Genomic DNA, 22,212 nt, shown 5'->3' on the forward strand with positions numbered 1-22,212 from the left:
TCATGAAAAGTTTTTTCTGCCATCGACCACACACATGCTATCAATCTCATTTTGTAAAAGACCAATGAATATCAAATGGCATTATACCTTAGCCTTTGCACATGATGAAAATTCACTTAACTTGGTAAAAAATTGCATTGCTATAGTCATCCAAGCTCTCACAAACCACGGCTTAATATAAAACCTATTCCTATTCAATAAAAGCCATGGACAGTCATATAAGAAGAAAAAACACACTGATATTATTTCAAGAAAGTGGCACATTGCAGATTAAGTGGGAAATCAGACTAGGTGTCACGCATCCATCAACGTTTCGAGTACGTATTTGGCTACTGTAAATGTCCACATGATAAGCCACTGAATTGTGCTATAATTTGTGGTCAGGTCGCTTCTAAAAAAAAAGCGATATAGCTCAGTGGACCTTTCCTGTTGAAACAAAAAGTAATACAAAGTAAAATGAAGATCTAATTTGACATTTTTTTACGCAAATGAACAAATCACCCAGAATGCACCCAATCTCAGTTGTGCTTGGAGACGACTTAGGATGGGTGACCATCATGCAATACATAACAGGTGCGATAGGTTCCGGCGGGACGACACTGCCAGCAGAGGGCAGTGCTAACCCAATTACTCCGCTCAACGCCTTCACCAACCCACACATTGACCAAAGTGGTGAAGTATGGTCCAAGAGCCCCCATGATTTGCATGGCATGGGGAGGCCCTCATACAGCAGTGAATTGATGAAGAGCTGTACATGGACGCTTATTCAAACTGAGTCAAATCACATTTAATCGTAAAATGATTATGTCAGCAGCTTGGGTTAATGTGAGGATAATATTAGCCAAAGTGTGTATCCAGTAAATCACACTACAAGGCCAACAATCATAATGTAATGATGTTATTTATCAGGGAAAATTAACCGAGTGTATGTTAATTAGAATTAATAATTGTAATCAAATAATGGGAATTTCATGTCTACTTTACAAATTGACTGCCTCAACACTACATATAACAACAACAATAACAAGAACTCAACACATTTGTCTACAACATTGTGGCCTAAAAATAATATATATATGTTGGGTGATGTTACGGCCAATGGTCTTTGTTTGGGCGCCACGGTGGAAAGATGTTAACTACCTTATCTGGTATACTGGAGGTCGTGGGTTCGATTCCAACCCTGACGCCTGCTGTATATTTGTATTTTGCATGTTCTCCCTGTGGTCGTGTGGATTTTTCTCCAGGTCCTCCGGTTTTTCCCTCCACATTTAGAAACATGCACTTAGAATATTTTGCTGCTATAAATTTCCACATGATGAGCCACTTCGTTGAGCTATCAATTGTGGCCAGGTCGCTGGCTACAAATGTGGGCCTTACCTGGTGATAATTTGGCCCAGGAATGCATTGATTGGTGGAATTGTTCCCACAATGCAATGTGCCAGCGACATTTTATTGCAACACTACATACGGTGCACTTGTCAGATTCGATGTTAGTAAATACACTGACTGATAACATTTCCCACAAAGCATGAAGACGAAAGTCAAGGTTAAAAGGTCACCATACTGTATGTAAAGGCCACGAAATCGCGCCTTTTCTACCTTCCTTCTGCCAGTTTCCACAGCTCTTGCACAGTTGGCACGCGACCTCCAAGATCTATGCTCATAGCATCATCCCAACATCACCGGTATTTCCCACTAATAGTCACAATCATGGAGTGCGATTGTGGGTAATCATACAATCACGCAAGGGAGACGCACCTACACTAAACGAATAGCACCCACAAAGCAATGTGAGCGGTATAGCTGTTCGCTGCTCGGTATCTCCACGGGCCACCAGCAACCCACGCCTGCAACGGGCAACAAACGCATTCTGTGATCAATAAACATAATGGCACTTGTGTCCACTTTAACCTGCAGGTCAACAAACCAACAGTCACACTCCCTCTCCCAAATCCCTGTTCCCTTTTCTGCCATCCCTAGTTAAAAAAAAGTATATATATAAATATTTGGGCCTCCTTTTCACCAACCCCAAAGCATACCCCTAAGCAAGCTCCCAAAGCACGTGTGAGCCGATATATAAATTGCCTATTCATTTCCTTAACACGTTTTCCATATTAAACTCTGGCCTGCCCCAATCTCCCATCCCTCTAGGCTGTGACCATCCATCATCTTTCTTTTTCTCTCACTCTCCCTCACTCTCTTTCACATTGTAACTCGCCGCTTGTAATTTCCCAAGCTCTCAACCCTTCTCTGTATGCCCATCTCCCACCCGCCGCCCCCCCCCCCCCCCCATCTTCTTTTCTAACAGCCCCACCACTGCTTCCTCCCCCCCTTGCGAGCAAATATGCCCACATTGCCCAACCTGTGTATCTCCCTGGACCTTGGTTAATTGTGGTCAGCAGATAGGAAAGGGACATTTATATCCCATTACCACATGGCTTGCTTACCCCTGCAATCTTTGAGCATATGCTCAGCCTCACCTTTTTAATTTTGTTGTCATTGTATGAATATATGATCGAGTGCGTGTGTGTACGTGTATGTGGAGAGCTGGGGGAGCGGTAGTGTAGCGGTAAGCGAGCTGCACTTCGAACCTGGCGACCCGGGTTCGATTCCCGCTCACGGTAAACACCAGTGACGATTATCTGAACCGGTTCTGGGCCTCCCCTAGGTCGACTCAGCCTCAAATGAGTATCTGGTGCGATGTGTAAACATCACCACTTGGGCTACAAAGGCAGCCCGGTATGATGCTGGCCACCCACCCCCTTGTGTGCCTTTCTGGCCTTCGCAGGTGCTCGCTAACAGCACTTGCCCCAACAATATGTTAAGGCTATACGGGTGATCTTTGTCTGAATATTTGGTGAACGTGGATAGCTTACGGTGCTACGAATCTGGTGACACGAGTTCAATTCCCGCTCACGGCTAACATCAGCGGCGAATATCTGAACCAGACCTAAGCCTCCCCTGGGTTCACTCGGCCTTAAATGAGTACCTCGTGCAAAATATAAACATCAGCACAGGGGAGACAAAGACGGCCGGGCGCGATGCTAGGCGCACCACCACCTTACGTGTCATTCATATCTGAATAGGTGCTGACTAACATAACTTGCCCAATTAGTAAAATCTTTGATTTTGCCCTTGTAACAGTTCGTTAAAAGTGTCGTGAAATCCGACAACATAGCTGAAATTACCGGTGGCAAGGTCGGTACCGTGTGATATCTGAACCTGTCCAGGGTCTCCCTCGGATAAACTCAACCTTAATCGAGTGCTTTGTGGAGTGTACGAACAGCATCACCGCTGAGACAAAGGTAGTTGTGCGTGGTGCTGACAGCACTCCTCCCGTGTGCTGGAATTAGCAGGTGCCCACTCGCAGCGCTCACTCCTGCGCTCGTCAAGGCGAAAAGTGAGATAGATACCCGTCTTTGCGGTGCGTGTTTGTGTGTGTACCCTGAAAACCATGTCCCCCCTCTGTAAAAAAAAAGTAACAAAAAATATAAATAAATGCCCCGCTTAATTTGTTGCCAAGGCGCCAGTGTTGCACGGAAGTTACTCCAGAGAGACCAACGCTCTCCTTGCTCGGGGCTCTGTAAGTCCTCTTGTCCTAATACCGGTGGAAAGCGCTCGCCTCGCCAGTGCAGGGAAACCAAGCCGCCGCTGTTTTTGCCGAAGCGATAATCTTCACCTCTGTATGTGTGTGTGTGTGCATGCATGTTGAACTTCTTTCACACCGCACGTAGCCCACCGTGCCAATTGGAGGTGCGGGCGAGGGGGAAAGTAACAACGAACTAAACGCAAAAAATCACCAGAGCCAGGCTGGCCCACATTTGTTCTGCCAAGTTGGCTCACTTCCACGCATTGATAACATGAAATCGGCCGCAAGTTCCTGGCGTCTTTATGACGGCCTTCAATGATGAGAGGTGGCGTGATGATGCACACCTCCGGTGATGTCGGCGTGGGATTGGTAGATCACAGAGGAAGGGAGACGTCGAGGGCGACAGACACCTTGCTGCCCTGCTGTATAAGGCAGTAGTGCAGCAATACTCCAGTCTCCCTGCTCAATGAAGTCAAAGTCAACGTGCTTATTCACCGGCAGCGCCGTGCTACTCTTGGAAATTACACATTCCGATGGCAGGAACCAGTCTATCCATAGCTTGTCAATGGGCGACTCGCCACAAGTCAGTGTTTGATTGAGGGTTTTGAATTTAGTTAGATTGCTGAGAAGGCAAATGCATGGCCACAATTCAGAGATAATCTACAACGTGATGGGGAGGTTGTTGTTGTTGCAGTCGTCTGTTAGACAGACTGATCGCCACCATCAGAACGTTGGATTGCCACCACTGGTTTCAGCACATCCGACAGAGATGAACACAGACGCATGCTTCGCTTGAGCAGGGAGACACTTTGGCAACATTTCAGTGCGTGTTACTATGCATTAGTATTCTAAACGGGAGAATATTTATGAAAACAGATGCGAATATATAAGCACAACACAGCGCTACACCGTGTTGCCACTTCAATGCAGCGATTAAATAAATCATTCCACGAGAATACGTTGTTAATGCTGTTTGCGTGTATTTGCGGCGAACCTTTTCCCCAAACGAACACCATATAATTAGCTACATTGTCCAAGTTTTATGTTACTTTTGCTGCTTTAACTATCGCGTGCATATTTGTTTATTTTTAATCGCAGCAAGGCAATAAAATATGCTTGTAACAACGACGATATCAAAAAACCGCGTGCGAAAACAGCTTGCTCTGTAATTCGCACTGCGCCAGTAAAAGTGGCGAACATTCCGGTCACAATGCCTGACTTCGTAAAATCACGCATCAACTTGTCCATCGCGGGATTATTAAACAGCCGCTCCGGTGCAGGCAGCGGCTGGAGATACAATGAGGACATCGGCAGGTCACTTTCAGAGACGCGAATGTAGGGGGGGGGGGAGTTGGTCAGAAAATGTTGAGGGATAAATCGTCTGCACGGAAGTCAAATGTTCACATAGGTGGCTTGCAAACGCACTCAGCCACTGCCATCAAAGGCCAAGGTGAACGCTTGGCCATCGACACAACAAAAGCGTGGTGGAATGTATCTTCGCCGACAGTGCAAATTCTGCACTCCCATAGTAGGGAGGAAATTGATCCATGAATTAAACATTGTTGACTTCGCACACATTTCTTTTACATGTATTGGCCTAAGACGTATGACAGGTTGATACAATCCTCAATTGGGATTAAAATCCACAATCTCCCGATCCCAAGCACTCTAACACAGCAGCACCCAGTTTCGTTTTTTTAAAGGTAACTCTCTCAACACCGTCCACCTTTCACCCGGCTGTTATTTTGCCACATAACTCGTGCCACAACACTACCCCAGATAACAGAGCTCCTCTTATCCGTGGTGGTGATTCGGGTTTGTATCGTGGATCCCATTATCCGCGGAGTTATCTGCAACTTTACTCCACTCGTGAAAATAGGTTTTCCCAATTTTTTCTGGCAACAAAACAAGTGTTAAGATGTTAAAACACCAAACTGAAGCCTTTTACAGAGAATCATGTCTGCATTAACCACAATACTTGTGGTAAGAATGCAAACAAAAAACATACTCTGATAATATATGCATTGTCTTTGAAACTGATTGGTCCACACCAGAGACAGCTTTCTTTCGAGCCTAGCCTCAAATGGTGTTATGGTGTTAGACCAGAGGACGCCTAAAGGCGTTCAGCTTATCTTATCTAGAAAGGGACAAACAAAAAACTTGGCTATTTTTATAAGTATTTATCTTCTTAGAAAAGCCGCACTGAGTCGGAAGACTCATTGAGGGTCCGGCATTGGGAGGTATGAATGACCAACACCACTTGCGTTTAATGTTTGCTTTTAGCCATGGTTAGAAACTGGAGAACCTGGAAGAAACCCATGCAGCACAGGGCGGGGGTGGGGTGGGTGGGAAGGGGAACATTATAACTCCACACACAAAGGCGCATGAGTCAGGAATCTAACCCAGGTCCTTGTTGCTGCCGGGCTCAAGTGCTACCAACTCGCTTTCCTGATAATAGCAGGAATACACCTGTGAATAATTGGATGTATTTGCGGACAGCTTACACAGGTAATATAAATATTTTAAACTAAACTATATTTTATTTGACCAGGTAAGTCCCACTGAGCTATGGCTATCTTTCCAGAAGCGATCTGGCCACAAATGATAGCTTAACGAAGTGGCTAATCATGTTGAAATGTATAGCATCCAAATACTCTAAACGCACGTTGATTCTTAATGTGGAGGAAAAAACCGGAGGATCCTGAGAAAAATCCATATGACCACAGGAAGAACACGCAAACTCGAAATATACAAGCGTCTAGGTTGGGATCAAACCCACGCCCTCCTTATACCAGGCGAGGTAGTTACCATCTCGCCACCGCGAGACAGGAGTTGTGGCTGATCGGAAAGGAGGATTTCTCCGGTAATACCGCGCTGCTTGGCGGTTTGCGACGATGGATTTGGCGCAGTTGCCCCAGCAGTGCTCCTCCCATCGCAATGCGTTTCCCCATGTGGCGATGGCAGCGTGGCAGAACTGGCTGTCGAGAGTTCCAGATGGTGCCAGCAGTGACGCTTATTGCCTGGGTATCGCTCGGCTCCCTTGACAGTCAGTGTTTTATGTGCGCCAGTGGTGTTTTGTTTGTTTTTCGCTTGTCGTCCGGTCCAGTGCTCCAGCCACGGAGAGGCACGACGCGTTTGTTTGTACCGACTGTGAGTACTAAACCGATTGCGAGCACTGAGTGGGTAAGCCATGGGGTGCTGGTTTCTCTTGCCAATTCTTGCCATGCCACGTAGTTACTCAATGACGGCAGATGTTATGGTTTGTATACAGGACCTTCATATTTAATTTACAGTAGTTGCAGACTTTTTGTTTTGTTTTGTTTCAGTTTAAATTATACACAACCAAACCTCGTTTTGTGATTCCCCTTTTGTTGAATTTTCACAAATACAACATTCTGTTTTATAATGTCCCAAAACATTGCATTTTCACTAGATTTGACATTTTCCCCAAATCTAGCATTCAATTTGGCTGGTCCCTTAAAACAAAAAAACCCATGGAGTTGAAGTTGCAGATGATTATTTATGCAAGATGTGCTGGGATAAAGGTGCAGCCCTGCAATTGCTAGCTCACTTCACTGCTGGCAGTGCGGCCTTTACTGGAGTGAGGTCGACTGAATGTTTTTTGGCCTACTCAACCATGTTTGCCATAGAACTTGAAAGAAGTGGTAGTACTCCAGTGCCGGATTATCTCAGTAGCAAAAGTAGCTACATATGCTACGGGCCCACACTTTCAAGGGCCCCGCGCTAAATGCTTTCAAGTTATCAATTCCGGTTCAGTGATTCTGTACTTGCTCCTATTACTATAGTACTATACTGCCTTCAACTTTTATGAACGACTGGGTGTTTAAGGTTAGCGATTTGTTGTATTATCTGGCTGTATATCAAATGAAAAAAATACAATTACTTTACTATGCAAGTAAAAAATTGGTGTTTTAATATTTACTTGTTTTTTTTCCATTTAGGGCCCCTTCATAACATATACGCTACAGGCCCCGCACTAGCTTAATCCGGCCCTGTAGTAACCGCATTTGGCCTGACCATACACGACTAACAGTGCCCATTTACACTGCTGGGTGGACAGAGGCAGTGGTGGGAGAGGAGGCCATTTACGAACCTTGCATCAACGTAGTTCACAACTTAGTTGCAGGAATGTTGGCATTGTGCCAGAGCGCTCGAGTCAAATCCCCGGTCGAGGTAACGCAACTCCTGATCTCTCCAAGGTTGATCGATCAGAATCTTTATTTATACTGGAGCTATGAAGCTCTTCTTCACAGATGTCTCGTAGGGGTGGCTCAGGAAGTTACAACAAACAAACAATGCAAAAACACGATAGTGCAAATTATAGGAAAAGTAAGCAAACCACAAAAAAAACTATTTAATTTTACTAGGTATAGCACACTGAGCTCGTAGCTTTTTTCCAGAAGCAATCTGGCCACAAATGATAGCTCAATAAAGTGGCTAATCACGTGGACATTTATCGCAGCCAAATAATCGAAATAATCTGAACACATGCTTCTAAATGTGGAGGGATAAACCTGAGGACCCGAAGAAAACATCCACGTGATCAGGTGGAGAGAGACACGCAAAACTCCAAATATACAGGCGTCAGGGTCGGGATCGAACCCCCAACCTCCTGCATAACAGGCGAGTAAGATAACATCACGCCACGGTGGTAAGTGGACCACACAGATGGTATGAAACTGCATTCCCGTGGGCCTCAAGGATGTGCCATACACTGGCTCACCAGGAGAAGGCAGAAGAACAAGTGAACTCATCTCCATCTGTTTCCACAAATTGGCTTAAAACATCTTCAAATAAAATCCAACGCGGGACCCGTATGAAGATGTGTCCTTGGACTCAGTGGGTGAGTAAATAATCATAATTATAAACGTGTACCACTTTGTGATCAATCTAGATTAAAAACTCATTTCTTTAGAACTGCTTTTTGTGTTTAGTTTGTTGTCCTTCCCTCGCACCTCCGATTAGCACGGCTGGCTACGTACGGTGCGAAAGAACTTCAACATACATCTCCATATATATAAAAAGCAAAGTTGTGATTGTGTGTCTGTTCAAAATGTTTAGCGTACTTCCCGACATGCAACAAACTTGAAATTTGCCATGTGGGTACTTTTCAGACTGTACACCATGCACAAAATAGAAAAATAGACTTTTGTATTTTTTTTTTGGGCGGGGGGGCTCAATAATGCATATTTTTTTGCACGGCAAGTGAGCTGTGACGTCACATCTGTCATGTGACCCGCGCATGTGGTAGCGTAACGCAGTGTAGTGTCGTGGTTAGCGCACTGCGCTACGAACCCGGCGACCCGAGTTCCATTCTCGCTCACGGCCACCACCGGTGACGATTATTTGAACCGGTCCTGGGCCTCCTCTAGGTCGCCTCAGCATCAAACGAGTAACTGGTGTGGTGTGTAAACATCGCCACTGGGGAGACAAAGGCGGCCGGGCGTGGTGAATCCAAGTCCCGGGCGAAGCCGGGTAGTAAAACTAGTACATAAATAAAGTGGCCCGAACCAGAGGAATTCCGACGTTTCACCATGAGCACAGGGCTGCCAATGGCAGTGAGCACCGACCACGCTTACCTGAGTGGAGAGATAATTTGACTTGACTGCTTTGACATTCCAGAGACAGGCATCTCTCACCCCATTACAATTAAACAAGGCCCTGTGACTACGCAGCCTTCGCTGAAATTCGTGTTCGTAGGGCACATTGACATCTGATTTCACACTTGATTCGTGAATGTGCATGCAAAATAAAGTAATGATTTGCTAAAAACAAATGTGAAGGAGTCCTGTATCATCTTCTTGGTTCTTTCGGTAAAGTCGCGTAGAATGGAAATAATAAAATAATACAAATAAAACATAATAAAATTATTCTCACGACGTTTCGGCCACAACGCAAGCAGCCGTCCTCAGGTGGAGAACAGGTCTGTCGAGAAGACAGATTAATCCAGATGCCCGTCGCAACGTCCGACAGACCTGTTCTCCACCTGAGGACGGCTGCTTGCGTTGTGGCCGAAACGTCGTGAGAATTATTTTATTATGTTTTATTTTGATTATTTTATTATTTCTATTCTACGTGACTTTACCGAAAGAACCAAGAAGATGAATCCCTGCAGTCACGAAAGCTTTAAATCGAGTCCTGTATCGTTTGGTCCGGTCACTTCTTTTTCTTGTTGTTGTCAACGTGCCTGCCAAAATTGCCACCGGCATCAGCTTACAGAGGAAAAAAAGCTACATCCCACTGTGGGAATCCCCCTACCAAGAGCTGAGCCACACGTCTCCTGGCCGGCAGCAGCGCCAGCGAGAGGCGACGTACAACCTGCGCCTGGACACGGCGCTGCACGACTGTCATCCAGTGCTGTGGAGGCATCGCACATCACGCGGAGACCATCACGTGTGCTGTCACACTCCCCAATCTGCTCGAATGTGAGGTGCCCACTAGATGAAAGCAGAGCAAGTGGGATTCATTTACTCACTGACTGTCATTCGAAAGTCCGATTATGATGGTTGGCTATGTACGGTGCGAAAGAAGTTCAACATACATACATACATACACCCCCTTATAATCGTGGATTCTGCCCAGTGACACGGGATTCCACACACATGCAGAGCGCTCAACGAAGGATTTGCCAAACAACCCAATGCGTAGCCCTTCTGAAATATAGCCTTGGGAGTCAGTGAGGCTTTATATGGGGTTTGTAGAGGATGTACAAAGCAATATGGATTTGCTTTCGTGCACGGTCAATATACAAAAGTATCTCAAGACGCCGTTGCAGGAGGCGACTTTGTTCCATGCCATAGATCGATGTCAGAAGTTGTTTATGTACCAAAGTGAGCGGGACACGCACGCAGAGGAAGCCATCACACACATATCGTCGGGTAATGTGTTTTGACAAATGTGGCTTGTAACGTTTCACCCTCGCCCCCCCCCAATGTGAAAATGTGCGCGAGTCATTTGTGTGGGCGATTATGTCGGCCTCCGTCAGGTCGGACATTTCGACGGGCATGTGGATTAATCTGCCGTATTACTTATCAACAAAACGACGTATTGTCCACGGATTTATTTATTAATTATCCCCATGCCAAATGTGTCCAATCGTCTTCTCATCGCCACTCTCGTTGACTCTGTCGGGTGAATGAAACCACGTTAAACTGGATGCCAAATTGGCGGAAATAAACTGGGGATGCGGTTGGTATCAGTAGGATGAGAAGGAAATAGAATTGCACGCGGTGAAATAAGCAAGGCAGTGTCCTCACATCCTATCAATCATTGGATGTTGGACATCTCCCTCGATTGTGCTCAGCCGGTGGTTAGAAAGTCCACGTGTCTATGGTGGAACCTGGTGACTGCGCATAACAAGCATTGGTGACTTCTCATGAAGTGGAGCAGCCTCATCAGAACGTGTTTATTTTCCTAATCCCAGAGAGACAATGGTGATGATGAAATTAGGAGTTCTGCTGCTTTACCAAATGAACAATGCTTTCACCTTGCATTCAAAGTAACACATCGAAAGAATTTGTGCCTTAATACCATGCGACAGCGAACCGTTCCTGTCAATTATTTCACGAGGGAACGTTTAATGCCGTGCTCCCATGCATGTTAAAAAGGGGTGCTGGCCCTGTACTGGCACAGAATCAGCACACCCGAGCCCCTGTTCCTGTCAGCTATTTTCCGAGTCAAACCAGAACCAAACTGTGCTACTCTGGCCTCACAAAACATCTCAATCTAGTTTGGTGCCAAGCAGGGCAATGGACGTGGCTAACGGTGCGTTCACGGCGTGAGAGGCAGGGCCGGATCATGGTCCCGTGAGGCCCCTAGGCACATGTCTTTTGGAGACCCCCCCCCCCCCCCCCGCTTTTCTATATTGGTGTCTTTCTTGCCGACCTCCTCGAAAAATCATCTACTAGATCGTCAAAATCTAGCTGTCTGACAAGGTCTGACTCTATTGACATAAGTGACAATGAGCTGCGAGGTGTTTGGCACATGCTACTCTGAAGCTCATTTTCATTCTGCCTAAAAGGGAAAATGTCCGCTCACCCTGGCAGTTTGTCACTGGCAAAGTTAGAAAAATCCGAAGTGCCACGAAAACATTGGGGAACACTGATTGAGATTAAGTGCCTGCAACGTCTCACCTTCAGAGTTAGACATGAAAGATTTGAATTGGATGAGTTCATTGGCAAATTTCATGTCCAGGACTGATGGATATGCAGCGGAGAGTGCATTTACCTTTTCCACTTTGACATCACTGTTAGACACCTGATCTGACATAAACGGAACTCCAAAGAGACTACTCAAACGCTTGTAAGCGTCCAAGCGATGTTCAAGGCATGCCACTCGCTTATCAGTGACCACGTAAAATGTTTCTATTTTGAACTTCTCCCTTCCCTCAAGTGTTACACCTGGCTCTGAGCTCTCATCTGCAAATGTTTTGCATTTCCTCTTTAACTGAAGATCGTGCTTATATGACTGAGAGACCTGTCACATTTAAGGCTGTCCTTTCAAAAGCCTAAAACTGGTCTCGCTGTCCCGCCACAAAATCCGTCAACGAAGACAAAAGCTGTGCTGCTACAGAGATGTCAATGTCACTTTTCTGTAGGTGAATGCTTGTAGTGTGGAACTGGTCAAGTATGACGTCCCAGAAATGTGCCATGAACACCATCTCTAAGGTGTCCAATTTGGCACATAGTCCAGTGGACTCAATTTGAGTATCTCTTTTCTCACTATCGCCTTGGTTGACTCTGCCCGAGCACTCCACCGAGTACTGGACAGCGGTTTTAATGTCAGTCTGACATCTGTCTTCCGAAAAACTTTCCCCCATCTGTGTGGGGATGAAGAGCAAAATGTGTACAATGACTGCAACATGTTAAAAAACTCGTCAGCCTCTGGGCTACTGCCGTCTAATGTGTTAACACCAACTAAGTTAGATGAATGCGGTGCGCAAGGCACATACTCTAACAGAGGGTTTTTTTTGTTTCAGGTGGGCCTGTAGCCCATTGTATTTTCCTAACATGTTGCTTAAATTGTCATATGACTGACCGCTACAGTCTTAGAGGTCCAACCCAAGGCCCTCCACCATCAAAGTCACACAGTCTGCTAAACTTTTACCAGTGTGGCTCTCAATTGGCTCAAAGCCGAGGAATCGCTCCACCACATTCCCGCTGCTGTTAACAAACCTGAATATGAACGTCAATTGGTCCACATGTGACAGGTCTGGGGTGGAGTCAACGATTATTGAAAAATATTTGGCATCCCGAATCTCATCGGCTATTGTTTGGCGAGTTTTCTGACCCATTAGCTCAATCAGTTATTCACATATTGTCGATGACAAATATGACACTGTGCCTCTTCCTTTTCCGTCAAACTTTTTAACATGTTCAGCAAAGAATGGGTCAAATTGTGATAGCAATTCTAGGATGCCAAGGAAATGACCGTTATGGGTTGATCCAAACCGTGCATCATCTCCCTTAAACGCAAGGCCTCTTTCACCCAATAACTTGATCACTGCTACAACCCTTTTAAAAATGTCCCTCCAGTATTTACGCTCCCCATCACGTTGCTGCATGAGATCTGCATCTATAGCACTGCCCTTTGTCCGCTGGTGCAAGGTAAGCATGCATGATCTGTGTTCTGCACTCTTTTCGTGTCCCCCTATTCTTTCAGAGTGCTTCCAGTTACTAAACCCCTGACTAAAGCCACCGAGCTTGCTGGAGAACAGTTTGCATGCAAAACAGTACACACACAACCTGTTGAGGGTGAGTACAGTAGCCACTGTCTAGAAACCTTCTGCCCATTTGGCAATACACAGTTCAGAAGTTCATTGTTGAAACTTCTAGTCATTCCACCAAGCGCTCTATCTCGGACTGAAGCTGGGTACTTTTTCACTGCGGTTTTGGAAGGAGACTGCTCCTCTTTCAATAAGCACTGACTTAACAATGTCACTGGAAGTGCTTTGCCATAATGCAGGGTCAGTGACCTCATAGCACCAGGAATGGCTTGGTTGCTGATTTGATTCTTGTTAACTGCCCAACTGCTCCTGAGGTGGAAATGATGGTTCTTGTATACCATTATCTGTTGTGAGTTCGCCTTCAAAGGATGGCTCTGGGGGAGTGACAACATTACTGGAAACAGAACTAAAGGCACGTAGATAGAAAAAATATATAAATAAAAATCACGACATTTCGATTGCAACACAAGCAATCGCCATCAGGTGAAAAAATATAGTGGGAGAGCTGCTGAGGCAGGAAAATAATATAGCGGAAGAGCTGAAGCAGGATGTTATATAGGTTTGAGATGGGTGTAGCCCAAGGGTAAAGTAGGTGGGGCTCGAGATGGAATTTGCGTGTGAATGTAAAATCGGAGAGCTGATGTACCTCCATAACTACGAAGCTGTGGAGGTGGCCATTGCATTGTGAGAGATTAGCATGTCAATGCAAGAGAACCACCGCAACGGTGGCTGTGTTAGTGAGACATTTTGCCTGTTAAAAAACGAGAACGAAACCTGACTCCCACCACCATCCAGCCCAGAAGAATTCCCTTATCAAAACTCTACACCAATTTCCGACCATCACCATCCAGCCAGTGAACTAGAGTACGTACAACAAGCCCTCAAGATGAATGGATATTCGGACTACACAATTTGTAAAGCTATCACCCCAACCGTTGGGAAATAACCATCTGAGGACCCAATCAAAACCATCACCTTGCCATACATAGCAGGGGTTACCAAAGATATAAAAAAAAAATCATGAGCAAACACAATGACTTGGTGGAGACTTTGCACATAGGTCACACCCCATCGATAGGGAGGGGGAAAAAAGGCCTCGTAAGAGCAGTCGACAATTTGCATGTCAACGTTAGCATTATCTACTTCCGTGGAACTAAAAACAGATGGTCTATAGAAAACATTTAATGGGGTTTTTCTTAATCTTTAAATATGGATCGGGTCCCTTTTATATGCGTTATTGTACGAAAAAATATAGCTTTTGGCAGATTTTTTAATGTTTCACAAAATCGCGGTGTATTTTTAATTATTGATTTGTCAACGGCTAACTAAGCTCTCATCAAACGATGAGCCCTCGGTCTCACTAGCTGGCTTTTTAGTGCAGCTTTTTTGGTTGTAAGGGCAGCTACCTGGCAAAAATGGCAGCTAGCTAACTAATTTATGTTAACAAGCTGAATCATATGGGCAGCTAGCAAGAGAAAATGGGCAGCTAGCTAAAATAAAGGGATAGTTAGTTACGGCAAGTCAAATAACGAATGGCTTGCCATAATGACGCCCTTCAAACTGTCCTATTATGCAGAATAAACTGACTTGTTGGTGAATATTGTATCATGTCACAGCATATTGTAGCGTGCCAAACACATTGCTCAGTTGTACAGAAGCACTGTACTCTCCGAGAGGCTCTCGTTTTAAGCATGCACTGTATGTACCAAGGGGCTCATGTGTTACGCTCGATGTGTGCATCGAGGGGCCTGGGATCCCTAGTGGTAGCTCACGCTTTAAGCACCGAGGAGCCCTAGTGGTCAGCTTGTGTTTTAAACACCGAGGGGTCTGGGGGGCCCTGACATTGTAAGCACTGAGGGTCTGGGGAGCCCTAGTGGTGAGCTCACATTTTAAACACCAAGGTGCCTGGGGGCCCTTATATTGTTAAAGCTGAGGGATCTGGGGGGCCCTAGTTGTTAGCTCACGCTATAAGCACCCAGGGGCCTAGTGGTCAGCTTGCACTGTGCCCATTGAGGGCCCTGGCGTTCAACTACCTTCGGAAGTCTTGGGCCACGCACCGCGCACGGCCTGAGGCTTGGAGGCCCCCTGGCAGTCTGAGGCCCTGGGGCACTGGTCCCACTGGCCCGGTCCATAATCCAACCTTGCCTCCAGTGGAACAACAACTGGCTGGCTTGGCACGGTTCTGGTGCCACTTAGTTGCACGGTAGAAAAAAGGCCTAAGTTGTGGGCTAGCCATCGCCGTTTCTCAAGTGCGTGGGAACGTAGCATTAATATCTACTTCACAAATAGATGACACATTTTAGTAACTCAACACAGCATTGCAGAGTAGTGATAGGAATTTAATCTTTGAGCGTGAGCAAACAGATGCATTGTCATATAGGTATTGGACGCTACTCTACCTGGCAACAGGATTCAAGCTGTTGTTGTAGCCACATGCTGCGTTGTGCCATTATGAAAGCGTGTAATGAGGCCACGTGCTTTTTTTGGGCCAAACGTAAATGACCGGCATAAATATTTATAAGTTCCTTTTTGTGGCAATGTGTTAATTTGACATGATTAATGCTCGCATTGACATCATTATTGCAAGTGAAATGTGTTCATATGCAATCTGTTAATATGAATACTGCATCAAGGTGACGGAAGTGGTCAAAACATTGAGCAAGCAGCTTCATCCACTATTGCCACTCATCACAACAGCACTATTCTCACTCATAATAACTGCACTATTGCCACTTTTAATAACATCACTATAGCCATTTATCATAATCGCACTATTGCAACTCATTATAACAGTACTATTGCCACTCATCATAACAGTAAGGTGCCTTCTCTGCATTAGGGCAATTAGTGAGGTTGTTTTGGTGGGTTAAAGTGTGGGTATGCTACCCTCATCACTTGCAAATTAATTTGGTCTTTTTGGATGAACAAGGTCAAATGACCTATGAAGGTTTATTGAGTTATTCTGAGACACTATTTAGGAGGCAACAACATTTATTTCACACTTACGTACCACCGTTACACACCGGTCTAAATACACCTATTCTCACTCTTGCAACGCATATGAATACAACACACCTATTCTCACTCTTGTTACAGGACAATCTATAATCAGGTCAGTGCATCCACGTGCTGCCTGACCACGATGTCGAAGACGTGGACGAAGACGTAGCTCTTGGGTTCCTCTTCACACTAGACATCCCGGATCTGTGATCGGGGCTTCCCTTTAATCCCTCTCGGCGCGGCCTGGCTCCACCCTCGGCTGCGCCTTAGGTCTAGAATCTTCTCGACGGTTCCAGGCTACACCGCACCTGTTCCCTCTCCGGCTCCACCTTCAACCACGCCTCTATAGAGAACTCTCTAGACGTACTCAGCTACTCCCCCCCGTGCCCCCTCGTTCACCTTTGGACCACATTACATGTCCTCACACGGCCCCTACCACCAGCCGCCCCCCCACCAGCCGCCCCCCCACCAGCCGCCCCCCCACCAGCCGCCCCCCCACCAGCCGCCCCCCCACCAGCCGCCCCCCCACCACACTCTTACAGTGGGCGCACTCTGTGGTGATTCCCTGCGGCGCTGGTGGAGGCTGCAATCCCCTACTCTGTCGGTAGGACTCGTCAGACTTCCTCCTGCTAGCACCCAGTACCATGCCCCTAGTGGCCTACTGCATGGTACTGCATGGTGCGTTAGCCTCTGCACCTATCTTACGCCACTTGACGCTACACGCCATAGTGATCCTTTTAATATCACTACAAAGCAGAGGTCGCAAACGGGTTTTGATTCCTTACCCATACCCGTACCCGGCCGCACCAGGGTCGCAAACGGGTACACGTACCCTACCCGTACCCGGCCGGGTATGGGTAGGGTACGGGTATCTGATACCTGATTGCGACCTCTGGGATGAAGCCATGCTGCAGGCGCGGGTGGGTTGATTCTAGGAACTTGAATTGTGAGAAGAGACAAGACGTTGGGAAATGAGTGACAAACGGTTACTCACCAGTGACTCACGGCCTACCCGTACCTGGCCGCACCAGGGTCGCAAATGGGTACCCGTACCCGGCCGGGTACGGGTAGCCGGGTATCGGGTAGGGTACGGGTATCGGGTACCCAGTTGCGACCTCTGCTACAAAGAGAACAAATCCTCTGCTTGCAATGTTGTGAAAACTCTGCAGGGAATCGGCCCTAAATGTCTAAAATGTATTTGTGCACTAACAGTCACCGAAAGACCCACGTTTTACTTTGCATGTGGGTTGCTGTTACTTAAGGCGGTTAATTGTATCATGACGTGCACTTTCAGCCTGCGAGCTTAATTCAAATATTAGTTCTCAACCTCAAAACCGTAGCTCGAGCACTCAGCTCGTGCCGTCAGAATGACCACAGGTCAAGGGTTAACTCAGACTATCATTCTTGATTTGGAACTTTCGTGACTGCAGGAATCCATACGCTTATACTGAAGTAGTAAAAACTGTCGACTTCAGCAGTTTTTTCTTGCTGTGGTTGTCCCACCTGATGACGATTGCTTGTGTTGCGATCGAAACGTCGTGATCTATTATTTTTCTACCCACGTGACTTTACCGAAATATCCAAAGAGTATCAGACCATCATGCATATGGAGATGATACATGAGTAGCAATAGTGGTTGGCCTGTGAGAAGTTTGTTTGAATGTGGAATTTACACTGGTCCATGGTCAGTACCATAATCAGGGAAACACTGACCTTTGTTGACATTATATATGTAACAGTTTAATATCTTTTCTACTTGGATTAATATTTATCTTACCAATTTATTTCTCCCATCACAATCATTTTTTTTTGGTTGGGGGGTTATCCATCCCCCAGAATATTGCAAAGTGCAGTGATAAAAAAAGATTAAAAATCTACAATTTTATTGATTTTCTCTTCGTGCTGTAACGATAATATTCCTGGAAATGTTTCAGACAACACACTGACAGACCAGTCACTCTTCAAACACATTATAGTTTGGTTTTACCTTTTCAGAAAGGTTATGGGAAAAAAGTACATTTCAATAAACGTCTCATCAATCATTTATCAAAAATAAACGTCACAAAAAACACGTGGTTACATATTATTTTCGGGACATTTCGTGAAAAGTACGTAAGCCTTTGTAGTCGCTACGACTTTCAGCTTATGAGCCAATGTTTGCATTACAAGCTGGCGGGTTGAAAGTTCAGGTACGAGTAGCGTTGACGTAAAAATGTGTGGCCGGCTCCCCCTTGTGGCTAAACGTTGGAACAACAGCTCTAGCAAGGACGCCAGCAGCAAAACTGACAGGGAACATTCGCGGAGTGTGAGCGCTCCAGCAACATCAACCAACATGACCACATGAACAGTTACGCGGCGATAGAACATCGTCGGTGAAATGCCACGTGACCTTCGTTGTCTCTTTCAGGTGTAATTTAGCAATTGCCCCTCAATTACCCCTCAAATACAATGTCCCTTCACACACACACACACTGCGTGAAGTTGAGCTGCTGCCGTTTCTTCTATTAACCGTGGCGATCAACCACCCTGCCAACTTGATGGAGCTTTTGGAGGTCAAATCTCCTCATTTGGTTACGACCACAAGCAACGCCGACAGAAATTCGAGGTGCGGCCCATTGGGTGTTTTTACTTATTTCACACATGGAAAGGATATGTCCTGAACGTTTAATCAAATCATGCCATGTGTTTGATCATCTAGACCAGCGGTTCCCAACCACTTCGAGGGTGCGGATCCATTTTCAACCTTCAAACATGTCACAGGCCACCACACGCGACTACTAGTTATTTGAAATTGTACATATCCTTGGTGAGAATGTTATCATTGTTTTCTTCATCTTTTCCACGGACCACCTCCCCCCCCCCCTGTAGTAGCGTCGTGGACCACCAGGCGTCTGCGGACCACAGGGTAGGAACAGATAATCGAGATGCAAAGCTACATCATGGGAACTCCTTTGCCAGTACCAAAATATGAGAATAGGTTTTCCCATTTTTTCTGATGACGACCGCTTGTGTTGCGATCGAAATGTCGTAGTTTTTTTGTCATTTTGTTATTTTCTTTGAACCTATCTACGTGACTTTACCGAAAGACCCAAAGAAAAACAAAACAGGTGTTCAGATGTTAAAACACCAAACTGAAACCTTTTACAAGGAATCATGTCTGCATTAACCACAATACTTGTGGTCAGATTGCAAACAAAAAACATACTCTGATAGCATATGCATTGTCTTTGAAACTGATTGGTCCACACCAGAGACAGCTTCCTTTCGAGTCTAGTCTCAAACGGTGTTATACCAGAAGAGGCCAAACGGCGTGTGAGATGTAAAGCTCTTTCAAGGGGTGGATAATATCTCGGAGTTTTGGCACCTCAAGCAACACATCCAGTTCTCGGCTGCTCCTCAGTTCAATAATCGCATCAACTAATACGCGTGGTTCAACGTTGGATACATCGATCACGGGCCCGAGTCACGTGTCACACGAGTTAAATATGACTTCGACATGGACGTCTTCAAACATAATTGCCAGCAAGTTGTGGAGGGCAGCGTGGATGTGACGTGGCCACGTTCATCACATGTGCAGCTGCTGCTGCTGCTCATCGTGAGCTGTGTCTGTGTTTACCTCTTGTCCCTCAATCCCATGGGTCACGAGGGCCACATAAAATTTCACAAATCCTGTAACTGCGGATGTAAACATCTTTAAATCGGACCGTCACATTCATGTCAGGGTACGTCTGGTGCCTCCGGGTTGTACGCATATTTTTGGGTGTGATATTTCACGTCTTTGTTTCCACGTGCTTTCGAGATTATTATTTTCAAGCAACCCATCGGAGAGCTGTACGGCACAACTAAGAGCCTCTACGCTGAGGGCATCCACTCGGTTTACGTTGTGGAGTATTTGACGTTTGCAATGACAGAAATGCAATTCAATAGACGGGAATGTCTTCATTTTCACGAGGTAAGAGTCAATTTATATACGCACCCTTGCATGAAATGCAAACACAAAATGTAAATAATGAACACATATACAATAAAATACCTAATCTTATCACAAACAGCAAACCAATAATAGCCTTCTTCTCATAATTCGTCAAATACAAACATTTACCAATGTTGTCGTATATGAGTTATTAAGCATTACAACAATTACTATCGATAATTTATACTTTTTTTAAAACTAAATTCCCAGATTTTCTATGGAGCCACAGTGTAACGTCCAATTATTATATCCAGCCGTGATCTATCCGCTGCTGGTTTAAGGCCTCCCCAAGTCGTTGGCATCTCTCGATCATTATCTTGCGATGCAAGGATCCACCTATAGCACCTGCACACGAGCTGATAGCAATCGAGTTCACTGAATTTCTCGCTTTCAGATGCGCTTCTGGAGCGATCTTAACCACTCTTCCTTCCAATGTTAGTGATCCACCGGAACTTTGCACTTTTAAATCTAGATTGAAATCGTATTTCTTTTGGACTGATTTTCGTCTTTTCTTTGTTGTCTTTGCCCTGCACCTCCGATTAGTACGGTTGGCTATGTACGATGCGAACAAAGCTAAAACATGCATAATACATATCCTCAGTGGTACGCCCTCTCAAACACGTACCATTCTTTACATGTAACTTTAAGTCTGTCGATCTCTCTCTTCTCATCCTCGTATCTGAATTATATAAATCAATAAAGCTGTGTTTCACGTGCCAACATCGCCCTCAATAAAGTAGGCATCAGTGCACATTACAGAAGAACGGGAATATAGAGGGGCACATTATAAGGCACTGTTAATGATAAATATAGAAACTTGTTTGAACGTGCTCAGTTTCATTTATGGAAACTCCTACGTAGAACTGCCATCCTGTAAACTTCAGTGATCCAACTTAACCATGAGATGGCAGTGTTGATTTTGAAATAACAAAAATTGCTTCACATTGAAACCTGATGATTCTTAAAATTCGTCCATGAGTACAGATTAAAAATGTGCTATGCATTACAATAAATTTGCGTCTATGTGCTCAAACAATAGGAGGTCCCTGATCTCTGTTAATAGCCAACCTAAAGTCCTCTATATCTGTGGCTAACAGACCTCAACATTGGCCTTTAGCTCATACCATATTGGCATACGTAAGAATCCAATGCATTGTTTTCGTTCATTGAAGGAACCTTATACAGGTGCTGTTCTCTGCTTTCTGTGAGAGAACGGTCATTCCAGATGGAAGTGTGTTTGTCTTACGACACTGATAAGCACCGCAATATTATATTCTGCACGGAAGGCCCAGGATACAAACTGTTCTCAATGGTGTCGTGATGACGATGATGATGGTGGTAACAATTCAAAATACAATTGGTGAAAAAAGGCATTTAAGAAGTAATTTGTTTTAAAAAAGTCCTTTGCCGTTCCCGAAAAGCAAATTTTCAAAACGATGTTTCGTGATATACTGCAGCAGTGGCCAATACACCAAGCAATGTGATCCGCGGATCACGTAATCAGAATGTTCATTTAGAATCTCATGTGCTTTGAAGCTCGTTTTCACAGATGTCCAGTTGTGGCGGGTTAGCAAGTCACAGCAGAAAAATATACAAAAACCCGATTGGATTGTTAAAAATAGAGAAAATGTAAGCAAGTCGCTCAATTTAAATAAATAATAAATGTTGCATTATATAAGTCCAAATGTTCAATCTTGGACGAGGCAGCAAAAACAACGGCGACACAGTCTTAGACCACACCAATATAACACCACACAGTCGTAGTACCTCAATAAAATGTCAAGATCCACCGTCAAGCTGACCGACAACTACTCGGATAGAACCATGTGATATATACTTCAGACGTCAAGAACTAGTGACGTCTGTTCGTAGAGGTGATTTTGTTAACATGAATGCTTAGTCAGG

Source organism: Lampetra fluviatilis, chromosome 25 (genome assembly GCF_964198595.1).
Source record: "Lampetra fluviatilis chromosome 25, kcLamFluv1.1, whole genome shotgun sequence".
NCBI classification, from domain to species: domain Eukaryota; kingdom Metazoa; phylum Chordata; class Hyperoartia; order Petromyzontiformes; family Petromyzontidae; genus Lampetra; species Lampetra fluviatilis.